Consider the following 16861-nt stretch of genomic DNA (forward strand, 5'->3'; position numbering starts at 1 on the left):
AGAGTATAAACTAGTTTTTTGTAGTGTTCCGCAATTTGAATTATCCTTTTTTTTTTGCATGATTAGATTCAGATTATGTACTTGTTATGCATTTTCTTTTATCTTTTTTACTGCATTGTGCTAGGATGCCCATGATGCCAGTTTTGATGGCAACATTGATCACTACTTTCACTTTGGTTAAGATGGTATCAAGGTTAAGATAGTCCCCACCAGGTTTCTCTGCTGTAAAGTTATTTTTTGTTTTGTTGTGTGTATGTAATTAGTAAGTAATCTGGGGTGAGGATTTTTTTTGAAATTACATAGATAGCCTGTTTCTAATATCTGCTTATTTGGAATAATTTGTGTCAAATAAGGACACATATCCTTAACCCATTTGACCTCTGAGTGAACAGAAACCAATGGATTAAAAGAATTGCCCTAACACCTACTGGATATGGGGTCAGAACCCAGATTTTGCTTTCTTTTTTCAGGTTCTTTTTAAAATTTTTTTTTAATTTTTATTTATTTATGATAGTCACATCAGAGAGAGAGAGAGAGGCAGAGACACAGGCAGAGGGAGAAGCAGGCAGGCTCCATGCACCGGGAGCCCGACGTGGGATTCGATCCCGGGTCTCCAGGATCGCGCCCTGGGCCAAAGGCAGGCGCTAAACCGCTGCGCCACCCAGGGATCCCCTTTTTTCAGGTTTTTTATATGACATTTCCCCCACTTACTTTTTTTTTTTTTTTTTTTGGTATAAAATTTTGGTAACCTATTCAGTTTCTGTAGCTTGTATTTAGGACAACTTTGAAGGAACAGGTAAACCTGGGAAGGAAGCTGAGTCTCTTTTGTGGGCTGTGTAATCTTTGGAAAGATATTGAAAATGTCTGAATCTCACCTTCTTTCTCTATTAAGGGGATATAAAATTACTCAGATTTCAAGGCTGCTCTGAGATTAAATAAGAATTTCTTTTCTCATGCACTTACATAATATCTACAATAAGTGGTCAATAAATGTGGGTTCTTTTCTCTCTTCATCCCTTCAGGGTTTTTTTTTTTTTCTTTGTTTTTTTAAATGAGTCTAGCATTTGCAAGCTTACATACGCTGGGATATAGCCACAAGAAAAACCAAATTTTGCTGAAATGGAAAGAGAGAAAACATTCACTGACCAAATGGTATTGTGAGCCTTGTAGGTATCTGGGAGAAAAAGTTCCATGCACAGGTCCTGAAGTGGTCACGTTATTGAAATGTTTGAAGAAGAATAAGGAAGTTAGTGTGGCTAGCACAGACTAAGTGGGCTGAGAATGGGAAAGATAAGTTCAAAGAAATGGTCAGGGGCCAGATTATATAGACCAGTGCCAAAGTTAGAGACTTCTCTTTAGGAAGATGACACACATTGTGCAATTTGAGGCAGAGAAGTCATTTGTTATTTCTTCTGTTTTAAATGAATCACTCTTCGGTGTCAAATTGTATCCCCAAAAAGATATGTTCAAGTCCTAGTCCTCAGTATTCGGAAATAGGGTCTTCATAGATGTAATCAAGTTAAGGTGAGGTCATTCTAGATGAGAGTGGGACCCAATCCAGTATGACTGGTGTCCTTGTGAGAAGAGAGAAATCTGAAGGTAGAGAAGAAATCCATGTAAAGAACAAGGTGGGTGTTGGAATGATGTACCTAAGAGCCGAGGAACACCCAGAATCGCTGGTAACCACTAGATTCTTAGAGCCGTCCAAGGGACCACGGCCCTGCCATCACTTAAATTTTGGAGTTCAAGCCTCAGGCACTGTGAGAGACTACGTTTCTGCAGTTGAACACCACCTGGTTTGTGGTATTTTGTTATGGAAGCCCTAGGAAATGAATATAGCTGCTTTGGATGTTATGGGAAGACTATAGAGGAGGACTATATGTGGAAGTAGGAGGCTATCCCGTCATCAGCATGAAAGACGGTGGAGAGGTGGACAAAGGCAGGAGAGATGGGGAGGTGGGACATGGTCAGATTCTAGTTATGTTTTATTATATCTGCCATTGGATTGGGTGGCCCAAACCAGGAACGCTTCTCACAGTGAAAGCAGCTGCTATTAATAACTACACAAGGGGATCCCTGGGTGGCTCAGCGGTTTGGCTCCTGCCTTTGGCCCAGGGTGTGATCCTGGAGCCCCGGGATTGAGTCCTGCATCGGGCTCCCGGCATGGAGCCTGCTTCTCCCTCGGCCTGTGTCTCTGCCTCTGTGTGTGTGTGTGTGTGTGTGTGTGTGTGTGTGTGTGTCTCATGAATAAATAAATAAAATCTTTATAAAAAAATAACTACACAAGGACCACAGTCAAAATCTAGGGCATAAGGTTAGTGTACTGATGGATTGAATGTAAAAATATGAAAGAGGGGAGTTAGCAGTGCCTCTAGGAGTTTGGCCTAAAGTACTGGATCAATAGAGTCAACCACTTGCAAAGGGAGGAAGACCATAGGAGGAGCAGGTGTGGAGGAAAAATCGTAAGTTCAGTTGAGATCTGTCAAAATTTGAGGTATCTCTAAGACCTGCAAGAGGAGATTTGAGTGAGCAGCCTGAAAGGAAGGAAGCTGGTGTCTGAAGGGACAAGTTTGGTCTAGATATATAGATTGGGGTTGTCACTTGGAAATGATATTTAAAGCCACAGGGCTGCATGAGCTCTAAACACCCAGAGACGAATGAGAATGAATAAGCCCCTCTGTGTCCTCCTAATAATTCTTAAATTGCCTGACAATGGTAGGTGCTTGTGCTTATATTTGTCAGAGGGTGAAAACATACAAATTGTTCTGATAAATGGAATCATATGTTTGAGATAGTGAAAAACTTTTTTTTAAAGATTTTACTTATTTATTCATGAGAGACACACAGAGAGAGGCAGAGACACAGGCAGAGGGAGAAGCAGGCTCCCTGTGGGGAGCCTGATGTGGGACTCAAACCCAGAACCCCAGGATCACGACCTGAGCCAAAGGCAGATGCTCAACCACTGAGCCACCCAGCTGCCCGGAGAAATTGGTTTCTTTGACTCAGTACAGCATGGTGTGAGGGTGCTGAGGAATCACTCCAGATGAGGGTCAAACTCTGGGCAGCTGTACGCAAGTCCCACAGGTCCTGTCCCTGTAGCTCTGGGAGACGCCCAGGATCTGTACTTTGCGACAGGTACAGTCAGAATTTGTCCTGCAGGGACTCCCAGGCCATGTGTGTAGAGACACTCTGTTTACAGCTCTCTCTGGCTACGTTGTCTCTTGTACTCAATTTGTGTGTTCCCTGTGTCCAAGCTTTGGTGTATTTGATTTTCTTAAATTGTGCCACAGCCACCTGAATCCCCTATGCAACCTCAGATGACAAATGTGCGTGGAGGGGATGTCTGTATTTCTGAATTTGTAAACCTGTCTCGAAAAGAAAAGCTGCAGCGTGACACAGGAGCCATGTCATGTTGGGTGGAGAAGGCAGGAGGATGAGGCCCACCTGCTGCCTGGCTGGCTGTGCTCAGAGTAAGACACCCTTCGGGTTCCCTCCGCTCGCCCTAAAATGCAGCTTCCAACTGCCCCACCTGGAAACACAGGAGCCCACATCTTTTACTTTTGACTTCCTTTTTTTGCCTCGTCTGCTTCTTACGCCACTTTGGGATGTGTTGGCTCTGTGTTACCTACAGCTCTTGTAATTCTAGATTGATTCCTAATCAGAAAGGCAGCGCGACTCCTGACAAGCTCTGCCTATCCCTAATTGACTCTTTTTATGTTAATATAAATACCCATGAAAATATATTAAAAATCTGTTATACTCCCAACAGAGAATCTACAACTTCAATTACTTTAAAATGCTCTGAAGGCTCTCAATTAGCTAATTACAGTCTGTGTGTGATTGGAGGAACAGTAGAGGTTAAAACCCCCTTTAAACACAGTGCAGGTACCAGACAAAATGGGGGCATTTCTGATTAGATTTTAGAATTGTGCCCTGCTCTCGCAACAATAATCGTAGAACTAGCAGTTTTTAAAAGAAAGACAATTAAAAGAGTGAAAGTAAAAACAAATTAAGGGAAACATGCCTCTTTTAACTAAAAGATTTTTGTTTAAAAAAACACTTAAATAGGGGCCCCTGGGTGGCTCAGTTGGTTAAGCTTCTGCCTTCACCTTAGATCATGATCTCAGGGTCCTGCGATCAAGCCCCATGTCAGGCTCGGTGGGGAGTCTGCTTCTCCCTCTGCCCCTCCTGTGTTCTCTCTCTCTCTATCTCTCTCAAATGAATAAATAAAATCTCAAAAAAAACTTAAATAATTTTACTTTAAAAATCTAAAAGTATTTTTATATTTTTAAGGTATTTATTTATTTGAGAGAGAGACAGAGTGTGAGCAGAGGGAGGAAAGAGAGAGAATCTCAAGAAGACTCCGTGCTGAGCATGGAGCCCGACTCAGGGCTTGATCCCATGACCTTGAGATGATGACCTGAGCTGAAATCAAGACTCAGATGCACAACCAACTGAGTTACCCAGGTGACCCCAAAAAAGTATTTTTACTTTTATAACATTTCTATATGATTTATGCCAAACTCTGCTAATAGTTATATTTAATGCTTGACCAGAGATTCTGTTAAGGTATAATTGACTAAAATTCTATCTATTAAGGTATACAACACGATGATTTAATATACATATATATTGTGAAATATTTACCACAATTAAGTTAATTAACATATCTATCATCTCATGTGGTATTTATTTATTTATTTATTGTAAGAACCCTTAAGATGTATCTTAACAACCTTCAAGAATACAGTATTATTGACTCCGATCATCATGCTGTGTCTGCTGAGGAGCCTCAGGTTTGGAAATCTCCAAAGAAAGAAAACAGACCTTGATAACTCACATTATATCTTTTTTTTTTTTTTTTAAGATTTAATTGTTTGAGGGAGAGAGCATGAAGGGGAGGAGAGAGGAAGAAATCTTTTAAGCAGACTCCATGCTGAGCACAGAGCCCAGGGTGGAGCCAGAGCTCATGACCTGAGTCAAAACCAAGAGTCAGTTGCTTAACCAACTGCACTACCCAGGCACCCCACTCTCGTTTTATCTTAATTACACATGATGTCATAAGTCTTAACTCATTCACTCATTCATTCATTATACAAATGAGCATCAACTACTACTAGTCAAAAGATAGGGAGACACCTAGATGGCTCAGTGTTGTTGTTGTTGTTGTTGTTGTTATTTTTAATCACCAGAAAAGTTTTATTTAAGGACAAGCCACATCCAAGGCCTTAACTTACAGAAGCAAACCAAAGGAGCCATTTAAAGCATTAGCTATTGAGGTACAATACATACTTTGGGGGGGAAATGCTTCACCATCTGAAGCTTATACCAAACTTTGCTCGATCGACAGCTGAGCTCTGCTAGTGCTTGGGTGTGGCTGAGGGTAAGAGCGTATCTGCAGAACCAGTCTGCTTTTGGCTCAGGTTGTGATCCTAGGGTCCTGGGATTGAGTCCCAATCAGGCTCCTTATGGGAAGCCTGCTTCTCTCTTTGCCTATGTCTCTGCCTCTCTGTGTTTCTCATGAATAAATAAATAGAACCTTAAAAAAAAAAATAGGTGGTTGAGGCTTCTGTCCTTGTAAGATGACATTAGAGTTAATTTCTTGGGATCATCATTTCAAGTGTTTTAGAAAGGCAAGGGTTTGAAAAGTGGACTTTGGGACTTGTGGGGAACAATCAAATCCCAAAAGTAGGGAGACACCTGGACGGCTTGGTGGTGAACAATGCATATCCACTAGAGCAGATCTTCTCAGACTTTAGAATTTCTTTCAAAGCATGTGATGAGTGGTATATATATATTAGTCTGAATTCTACAGAAAATCAGAACCAATCTGTTACACATGTGCACTGATTATGAAGAATTGGCTTATGTGCTATGGAGGCTGAGAAGTCCCACAATCAGTTCTCTACAAGCTGGAGCCCAGAAAGACCAGTCCTGTAGTTCCAGTACAAATCTGATGATCTGAGAACTAGGACGGCCAGTGCTGCCAGCCTCAGTCTGAATCTGAAGGTCTGAGAACCCAGAACACCAACATCCAAGAGCAGGAAAAGATGGACGTCCCATTGAGATGGAGAACAAATTTGCCCTTTCTCTACCTTTTTGTTCTAGTCAAGCCCTCATTGGATTGGATGAGGCCTGTCCACATTGGTGAGTGTATTTTCTTCATTCAGTCTGCCAATTCAAATGTTAGTCCCTTCTTGACACACCCTCACAGATACACCAGAAATAATCTTTTACCAGCTATCTGGGCGTCCCTTGAACCAGTGAAGTTGACACATAAAATGAAGTATCACAAATGCTGAATAAATGTATTTTTTTATATATTTATTTGCTGTCCATGCATCATCTTCGGTGAAGTGTCTATTCAAGTCTGTTGCCCATTTTCTACCTTTTGTTGTTTGTTTTCTGTTTAGCCTGGAGAGTTCTTTATATATGCTTAATATGTGATTGCAAATATTTGCTCTCAATCTGTGCCCTTCCTTTTTATTGTTATAAGAATCTTTTGCATAAAAAAGTTTGAATTGTGATGAGGTCCAATTTGATAATTTTCCCTTTTAAGGATCATGAAATTGATGTCATGTCTAAGAACTCTGCTTAGTCCCCAGTCATGAAAATTTTCCTGTTTTCCTCCAGAAGTTTGATAATTTTACTGATCTATAGTCTGATAATCAAGTTCCTTTTTTATAGGTATGAGTTTTAGTTCCAGGTTCTTTTTGTGTTTTGCCTATAAATGTTCAGTTTTTTAAGCACTATTTTTTGAAAAGACCATGCTTTCTCTGTTGAATCACTTTTGTACCTAGGTCAAAAATTATACTTTATGTGGGGTTATTTCTGAGCTCTCTGTTCTGTTTCATCAATCTTTGTGTCTAATTTCTTGTTAATACCACGTGTCTCGATTATTATAGCTATACGGTGAGTCTTAAAAATCAAGTTGTGTGACTCTTTCAACTTCATTCTTTTTCAAAAAAATATTTTGCAGTTCTAATGATTTTGCCTTTCCATATAAATTTTAGAATCAATTTATCTATATCTACAAGGAATTCTCCTGGGATTTCGACAGTAATTGTGGTAAAGCTACAGATCAGTTTAGGGGAGGATTGATATCTTTACACTGTTGGGTCTTCCATTCTATGAACACAGAGTGTTTCCATCTATTTAGGTCTTCATTGATTTCCTTCATTAGCATTTTGGCTTTTCAGCATACACATCCTGTGCATGTTTGTTAAATTTATATCTAATATTATTTTTATGCTTTTGGGAGTTATTGCAAATGGTAACAAAACATATTTTCTTGCCAAATATTAAGTGTATATATATATATATATATATACACAGAGCTTAGGTATACATATATATAGCTCTTTGAAAATAGATGAATTTATTACTTTTCCCATTTTGCAGATAAAATCCATATAAGGATAAATGTTTAGAATTTATTATTCTAAACACTCCAAATATGTAGGATTGGATCTCTTTCACTGACCTAGAATAGGGTCCAAATATGTAGGATTGGATCTCTTTCACTGACCTAGAATAGGGTTTTAATATGTAGTAGGCATTATCAATTCATTAAGGGACTGAATAAATACACTTAAAACATTTTTAAAAATGTTTTAGTTACTTATATACTTATATTTCAGTATATAAGTACTTATATTTCACTTGGTGCCAAAATGATTGTGAGTCACACATAATACCCATAAATGCATATACCTACAATGGTTCAATTTCTCTACAGGGCAGCACATGCCCCAGGGAAGGTTTATCAGAATATCCAGAAGAACAAATATGGCCTGAAAATTCTTTAAAATTTTTAAACTCTGTGAGGACCTAAAATATAGCTCTCTTGTTCACTGATGATTATTGTCTATGTCTAGAGCACTCTATAAGAGCAAGAAGCTCAACGGACATTTGTTGAATAATTAAAGAGATATATAATTGAGGGAAGGAGTAATTAAGATAATGAAAAATATATGACCTCTAACTGTTAAACATGGCTTATATCATTCCAGACATTCTCTGTACCTAGAGATACGGTTTCTATTTTTCAAGTTTGTATCATTCTATGTTCAGTATTTTTTTAATTAAACTGTATATGTATTTCCTAAAGTCATTAAAAATTCTTTTAAATATGATATTAATGGGCAGGTGTTATCCACTAATAGAATATTTTATATCATATTCTGATATGAATGTTCTGCAATTTGAAAAAACTGTTTTCCATACATAAGATACATATATATTTATGAATTTAATTATTTTCTTAGGGTACCTTGGTGGAAGAAGGTTTACTCACTTTATATGCACACGTAATTCGAGACACACGATACATGAGCAAAATGTCTTCTTAGAGTTTTCTTGGTTATTGGGGGCCATTGGGGTTCCACACAAATTTTAGGATGGTTTATTCTAGTTCTATGAAAAATGCTGTTGGTATTAAGGGGTGCGCTTGTCATGATGAGCACCGGGTGTTACATCAAAGTATTGAATCCCTATATTGTACACCTAAAACTAATATAATACTGTAAAAAAGTAAAGTTATGCTTACAACAGAAAACAAAAACAAAATACTGGAAAGAGTTTTCTAATTAATTTTTGCCCAGCAATATCAGGTGCTCTTTACACCAAACTTTAGCTAGTAGGGAGGAAAAATTGGTTTTGCCTATTTGATGGTTGAGAGAAATATTATTACTCTTTTCATTTTTATTTTTCTAACAACTTTAGAGGATAAACATTTTCTTTTAAGTTTACTTGCCATAAACACATCCTAGTGCTTTTATAGTTTGTATGGCACCATAATGGTTCTCCTCATGCTTACCTCTAAGACCAGTATTTGCAAATTGGCAATTGCATGGATTCTCCATAGCACACCACCACCCTTCCCCCATCCCCGCCGATGTAATTATAGTTCACACCAGAATCCTACTGAATCTTAAAATGAAGGATGTGGTTGTACATATCCCTTAGAAAAATTTCTGGGGATGCACCGGACATAAATATAGAAAGGTGATGGGAAGTAGGCTGAGCTGTTGGTTGGGGGAAAGGGAAGAGTAAACAGGGCAGGGGGTGGATGTGCAAAAGTATGTTTGTAATAGCAAACACTATGCAATCAACTTGTATATCTTTCTCTTGGTCTCTGTCCTAAGGAGCAAGTGGAGATAACTAGATGTCATATCTTATTTTACTTTTAAAAATATTTGGATCTAAAAAATATTTGAATCTACCATTTCTGGTTTAAAAATATAAATATATCATTGTATAAGAAGGCCATCTTATTTTCCATGGCGGATAGATTTAGGATTGGCTTGACAATGTTTATTCGTTTGAAAACTGAGTAACTTCCTCTAATTAGTTTTGGATTTTTCCACATAAACATGTATATTTTCACTTTTGGATATGAAGTTTAAAAGACTGATACAGAAATATTAGGACATTTCTCTTAAAATGGAGGGGAAATATAATTTAGCAAATGATGGGGTTTGCTGTCAATAAAAAATATTCAGAAAGCTTAAAAACCAAATAATCTTTTGGATAAATCCTACAGAAAATACCTGTTTATAAAGTATGTAAAGATAAACACAAGTGTGCATATGATATTTATATCATTTATTTATTCATTTATTCATTCAGAATTGAACAATGTAAGAACCATACTAGCCTTGCATTGAAAGAGTAATTTTCAGGAGGCGTCTATACCTTAGAAATGGGTATAGAGTTATAACTCTAGAGATAAAAGGAAAGTAAACAGAATACAAGATCTATGTCTTGGTGAGGCCAAAGCCTTTATTCTAGGGAAGTCCTAAGTGGCTTAAATGTCATGGTGAATCTATGATAGTTGTCAATTCCCATATTATTATTCCTTCCCCGACCACTTTTCTTTATTCTGTACATTTTCCATCTTCCACATTCACTTACTTCAACTCTTGTCTCTTGGATCTCTGTATTTCTACCTTTCTTCCTATGCAGACCTCAGCCAACCAGAATTACCTGATGCCTTTGGTGGCATTTGGGAGACTCTTCTAGCAACTTCAGGACGCTGGTTATCAATTTGACAATCCCTCCTCTTTAATACCATTACAACTCCAAATGTGGAAACATTCACAGCTGAAAATGTAACATCAAGTATAAGAAAGGCAACATAGTTTATCTGTGGTAGAAAACCTATTGAACTGGGGGAGGGAAGGAGAAGATGTTCTTTGTGCACTAATACAGTTAGTTTTTTTTTTTTTTTTTAATATATTTTTATTTATTTATTCACGAGAGACAGAGAGAGAGAGGCAGAGACACAGGCAGAGGGAGAAGCAGGCTCCATGCACCGGGAGCCCGACGTGGGATTCGATCCCGGGTCTCCAGGATCGCGCCCTGGGCCAAAGGCAGGCGCCAAACCGCTGCGCCACCCAGGGATCCCCTATAGTTAGTTTTTTTACTCCTGAACCTTCCTGTTGCTTATATGAATATAATATTTCCCTCTACTTGAGATCATAAATGCTGTTTAGGAGAGGAAAGGGGAAATGAGGTGATGAAGATAATGTTTACAATATTAAAGTGTCTGGTGAAGAGAGAGAACAAAAATTGAGTGAATAGGTCAGAGAGAGTGTTAGGAGGTAAGATTTCTCAGATAAAAAGGTCAGGTACACATTAAAAGCAAATGATATAAGGGATGGGAAACCTATGTAAGATCTCAATCATCTAAGCATCTCTTTAGTTAACTGATATTTACTGAATACCTCCACTGAATAAGTGAATTATAATATCAGCATTCAATTAATAATTGACTTGAAATTAAAAACTGAATGATTGTCCTATATATGAACATTTTTTTCCTATGGATACTATATTGTTTTGTTATGATCTGACTTTCCTAGAATAAAATTCTGGGATACCCTTGTGAGTAGGAGATGATATCTTTGCAGAGAGGGAACAATTCCCACTATCAGGTTCCTAAGGAGGGAAAATCAGGTGCTCAAAGTAGATGGTGTAACTTGAAAGGCGAGCTTTTTTTTTTTTTTTTTTTTTTTTTTTCTCCTGTGGTTTTGTTCTCATAGGTCTGTACTTTGAGACATATTCCCAAGTAATAGTAGGAAATGTCCTTAGGTGGGGAGATTGTCAGGGAGACAGGAATCTGTGACTGTGAGCTTAAAAAAGATAAACTGTTTAGAGGAGAAATCAGTAAAATTGAAAACAGAAAATCAATAGAGAAACCAATGATACCCAGAACTAGTTTGTTGAAAAGATCAATAAAATTGATAAGCCTCTAGCCGCCAGACCAGCTATGAAAAAAAGAAAGAGGACACAAGTTATGAATATCAAATGAAAGAAGAGACATTAATATAGCTCCCATGTACATTAAAAGGAAAATAAAGGACTGTTATGAACAATGCTATACCCACAAATTTAGTAACCTAAATGAAATGGACCAATTTCTTAAAAGACACAATCCTCCAAAACTCACGTAAGAAGATATAGACAGTCTAGATAGGCCTATATCTATTTAAAAATTAAATCGGTCATTAATAATCTTTCAAAGCAGAGAGTGCCAGACCTAGATGGTTTCACTGGTGAATTCCACCAAACATGTAAGGAAGAAATTATAGCAATTCTCTACCATTTCTTTTAGGGGATAGAAGCAGAGGAAATACTTCCTAATTCATTCTATGATGCCAGCATTAAATTAATACCAAAATGAGACAACCATTATGAGAAAACTACTGACCAGTATCTCTCATGAACATAGATGCAAAAGTCTTCAATAAAATATTAGCAAATGGAAGGCACAGTGTTTTAGAAAGTATTTATCATGATTAGGTAGGATTTATTCCAGGTATGGAAAGCTAAATCACATTTAAAATCCCTTAATTTAATCCACCCCATCAATAGAGTAAAAAGGGAAAGCCATCATCATATCAATAGATGCAGAAAAAAAGCACTTGACAAAATCTAAAACCCATTCAGAATAAAAACTCTCAGTAAACTAGGAATAAACAGAACCTTCTTCAACTTGATAAAGAATATCTACAAAAAGCCTATAGCTGTCATCATATTTAATGGTGAGAAACTAGAAGCATTCCCACTAAGATCAGGAACAAGGCAAAGATCTTCCCTCTCACTTCTACTCAACATTGCACTGGAAGCCTTAGCTAATGCAATAGGAAAGGAAAAGGAAATTAAAAGTGTGCTAATTGAGGAAGAAGAAATAAAACTGTCTTTGTTAGTAGATTACATGATCATCTACTTAGAAAATCAGAAGGAAACAACAACAGCAACAATAAGAAAAACTCCTAGAACTAATAAGCAATTATATCAAGGTTGTAGGATTCAGGGTTAATACATAATAGTCAATTACTTCACTATATGCTAGCGATGAACAAATGGAGTTTAAATTTAAAAACATAATTCCATTTATACTAACACCTCCCAAAATGAAATACTTAGATATAAATCCAACAAAATATGTACAAGATCTATATGAGGAAAACTACAAAACTCTGATGAAAGAAATCAAAGAACTAAATTAAATGGGGAAATATTCCATGTTGATGGATAGGAAGATTCAATATTGCTAAGGTGCCAGTTCTTCCCAACATGCTCTGTAGATTTAATACAATCCCAATCAAAATCTCAATAAGTTATTTTATGGATATTAGTAAACTGATTATAAAATTTATATGGAGAGGCATAAAAGTAGAATAGTATTAAAGGGAAAAAGCAAAGTTGGAGGACTAGTGGCCTCAACTTCAAGATTTACTACAAAGCTACAGCAATCAAAACAACGTGATATTGGCAAAAGAATAGACAAGTAGATGAATGAGATGGAATAGAAAGCCTGGAGAATGTTCCACATAAATACAGTTAACTGATCTTTGACAAAGGAGGAAAGGCAATACAATGTAGAAAAGATCTTTTTTTTTTTTTTCAATAAACAGTGGTAGAATTACGATATCCACATGCAAAAAAAAAAATCTATAGACAGACTTTACACTCTTCACAAAAATTAAATCAGAATTGATTACAGATCTAAATGTAAAATGCAAAACTATAAAATTCCTAGAAGATACACATAGGAGAACATCTGCCTTGGGTATGGAAATGACGTTTTAGATATACTGCCAGAGGCACAATCCATAAAATAATTGTAAAGATTGACTTTGTTAAAATTAAAAACTTTGTTGCTGCAAAAATCAGTATCAGGAGAATAAAAAAGTTAAAAACCAGGAGAGATTGTTTGCAAAAGATGTCCTGGCAAAGAACTATTATCCAAAATATACAAGGAATTCTTAAAAATTTAACAATAAAGAAAACAACTCAATTTAAAAATTGGCCAAACTGCTTAGTAGATACCTCATCAAAGAACGTATGGGGATGGCAAATGAACATATGAAAACATACTCCATGTCATATATCATTAGGGGAAAAGCAAATTAAAGCAACAATAAGATACAGCTACATACCTAATTTAATGGCCTAAATCCAGAACACTGACAACACTAAATGCTGACAAGGATGTGGAACAATAAGGAACTCTCATTCATCATGTGGGGAATGTGAAATGGCATGGCCACTTTGGAAGAGTTGGGTGTTTACAAAAACAAACTTATCTTACCATATATATGATCAGCAACTGTGCTCCTTGATATTTAGCCAAAGGGGCTGAAAACTTATGTCCATACAAAAAGTGGATGTCTATAACAACTTTACTCAGAATTGCCAAAATTTCAAAGTAGCCAGGATATCCTTCAGTAGGTGAATAAATAAGCTATAGTCTATCCACCTGTTGGAATATTTCTAAATGCTAAAAAGAAATGAGTTATCAAGCCATGAAACAACATGGAGGAAACTTTATTTATTTATTTTTTATGATAGTCACACACACACAGAGAGAGAGAGAGAGAGACAGAGACACAGGGCAGAGGGAGAAGCAGGCTCCATGCACTGGGAGCCCGACGTGGGATTCGATCCCGGGTCTCCAAGATCGCACCCTGGGCCAAAGGCAGGCGCTAAACCACTGCACCACCCAGGGATCCCTGGAGGAAACTTTAATGTAAAGTTTTACTTCTAAGTAAAAGAAGCCAATTTGAAAAGGCTACATATATACTGTATGATTCCAAATATGTAACATTCTAGAAAATGGAGACGGTAAAACGGTCAGTGGTCATGAGGGATTAGGGGGGAGGGAAGGATGAGCAGGAGGAGCCAGAGGATTTTTAGGGCAGTGAAACTATCCATATGGTATTTTAATGATGGCTACATGTCATAATATATTTGTCCAAACTCACAGAATATACAACACCAAGAGTGAACCCTCGTGTAAACCATGAACTTTGAGCAACAATGATGTGTCAATATAGGCTCATCGGTTGTAACAAATACCCATTTCGGTGGGTGGTGTTGACCACTGGGGAGGCTAAGCTCCTATAAAGGCAGTGGGTATATGGGAAACCTCTGTTCTTTCCTCTATTTTGCTACAAACTTAAAACTATAATAATAATAATAGTCTTAAAATACACACATGCAAAAAAAAGATTAACCATATTTTTTCATTATAATGGAAGCTTTCATAATGGTTTGATGATATGGCCCAGCCTGGTGTTGAAGCTCAAGAGATATTTATGACTCTAAATTTGGACTAGAATAGTGTCACCATGAGCCAGCCTAGGGTGTTATTTATCCACAAAGAGATGATGAAACTTCAGAAATAGGAGTGGGGTGGGGGGCATAAGTCAAGGCTCAGCTATTCCTCTCCATAATGCCATTCTATTTCCTTGTCAACTAACATATTTATGCACAACATTTAATTTTGAGACCTTTCTTCATTAAACTTCATTCACTTCAATATATATATATATATGAGTGTGTTTGTGTGGGAGAGAGAGAAAGAGAAAGAAATACGTGCTTGGCATTAATACTTTCGATGAGTATCTACTGATCATCATTACGTGTTAGGTACACTGGTGACCAGGACTATTTCCCACCCTTAAGGTATGTCTAGTCTTAGTATACTGATGTACACATCCATAAGTGAACATCACACTGTGTATAATATACAAGAACTACAAATAAAGTGACACAGATATTCATAGAAGAATTATGTTTCTTCATAATTGTAGGAGTCCAGAAAGAATTAAAGAAAAAGGCTAACTTTTAGTTTGGTCTTCCAAGACCAATGAACAAGTTAGGAATGGGGGACAGAGAATATTTTAGTAAGGGGAAAAGACATGAAGTCATGCAGAAACAGGAGGGCAGCAGAGTACAGGAAAGAATATGAAATACATGAAAAATGTAGGAAGATTGAAATTGATTGGGGTCAAATTACAGAAGGATAAAGTCATGGTGGCTGTGAATCTTAAGAAAACAATGAAAAACATTACTAGTCAAGACCATGATAAAAGTTAAAATGGCCTTAATGAGATTTCTCTTGGATCTCCTAAGGCTAAAAAGGATAAGTGAAAATAATCATTTTAGATGTACAGTGAACCTAGAGAAAGTATTATCACAAAAGATCATTTCTGAAATTGAGACTGTTAAGTATAAGGAAGATAATCCCCACTTATGAAGAAGTGGCAGAAAAATAGGTACAATTGGACCAAGATAGGAATATTTATTTCCGTGCTTATATTTTACGTTAACAGTTCTTGAAATGGTGATGTGTAAAGAAATGAATAGGATCTGATTGAAACAGAAAATTGGCTATGGAGCAGCAATGCAAAGGGAAGAATGGGTTTTATTGTAAATAATGTAATTTCAAAATTTTAAAGAACCTATATGCATCTTACATTGCTTCCCCTACCCACCCCATCATTAGGATATCTTTTCATTAAAAAGAATAAGAAGAAATAGTTTGGGAGAGTAATTGAGTTAATATCAAAGGGAAGTAGTTTAAGCTGTTAAGAAAAGCACTCTACACCACCAACTTATTATTACTAATGATTGCAATAATAATGACGGAAAACTGCTACTGGTAGGGAGTCTGCACCTTGTTTTCGAAAGGGAGGAGAAAGGAAAGAGCCAATGTGTTAATGTTGCCTGTAGCACAAAAGGGGATGGAGCCAGATGCAGGTAGAGAAGCAATTTTTCCCAATAGCTGAAATTCACTCCTTGGATCTTTAGACATAGAAAAATCATCAGATAACATTAACAAAAAAGAAGTGGGGGGAAGCAAAGTGCCCACTGAATGTAGAAGTGTCAACACTGTGCGGGGACACAACTGGGAGCGTTAGACAGTGCTCTTATGAGAATGGGTCTTGTTTGGCACTCACCTATGGCACCCATCTGTTGGCTGTTTGCAGGATTATAGCAAGAGAATGTGGGCAGATTTCTTTCCTATTCAAAGCACGAGCAATTTGCCATTCCTCATTTAGGATTTTAATGTGCATTTTAGGGAAATTGCTCTGGTAGAAAATGATAAGGAAAGGGAGAGAGAGAGCATCTCCTGAGATCACAAATTATTTAGAGCACGCAGGGAGAAGAGCTGGTAAAGATGTTCAGTTTGAAGGCGGCCAGTTAACACCCGTTTGAAGACGTCTGTGGTGAACCTTGCTGCATATCAGGGTTAGAAAAATAGCACAGACTAAGCTTTTTCTGAGGACAAGTTAATTTTCTTAATACAGTTGAAGTTCTTGCACAAAGATGCTTGATTAGTACTGTTTCCTTTTTATCACCTCTCCTTAATTCTATTTAGATCTCGAACTAGACAAAGCTCAGACACAGGTCCTGGAGAATGTTGTTTTTCACATCTGGTCAAATGCTGATTTCCTGCTAATATTTGCTAGGTCAGCCACTTTAAGTGCTTATTTTTGAGCTTATTTTTGCTTTATTAATGAGCAGAGGCTCATTAGACTGTGTACTCACTGAAAACAGGGACGTA

Source organism: Canis lupus, chromosome 24 (assembly GCF_003254725.2).
Source record: "Canis lupus dingo isolate Sandy chromosome 24, ASM325472v2, whole genome shotgun sequence".
NCBI classification, from domain to species: domain Eukaryota; kingdom Metazoa; phylum Chordata; class Mammalia; order Carnivora; family Canidae; genus Canis; species Canis lupus.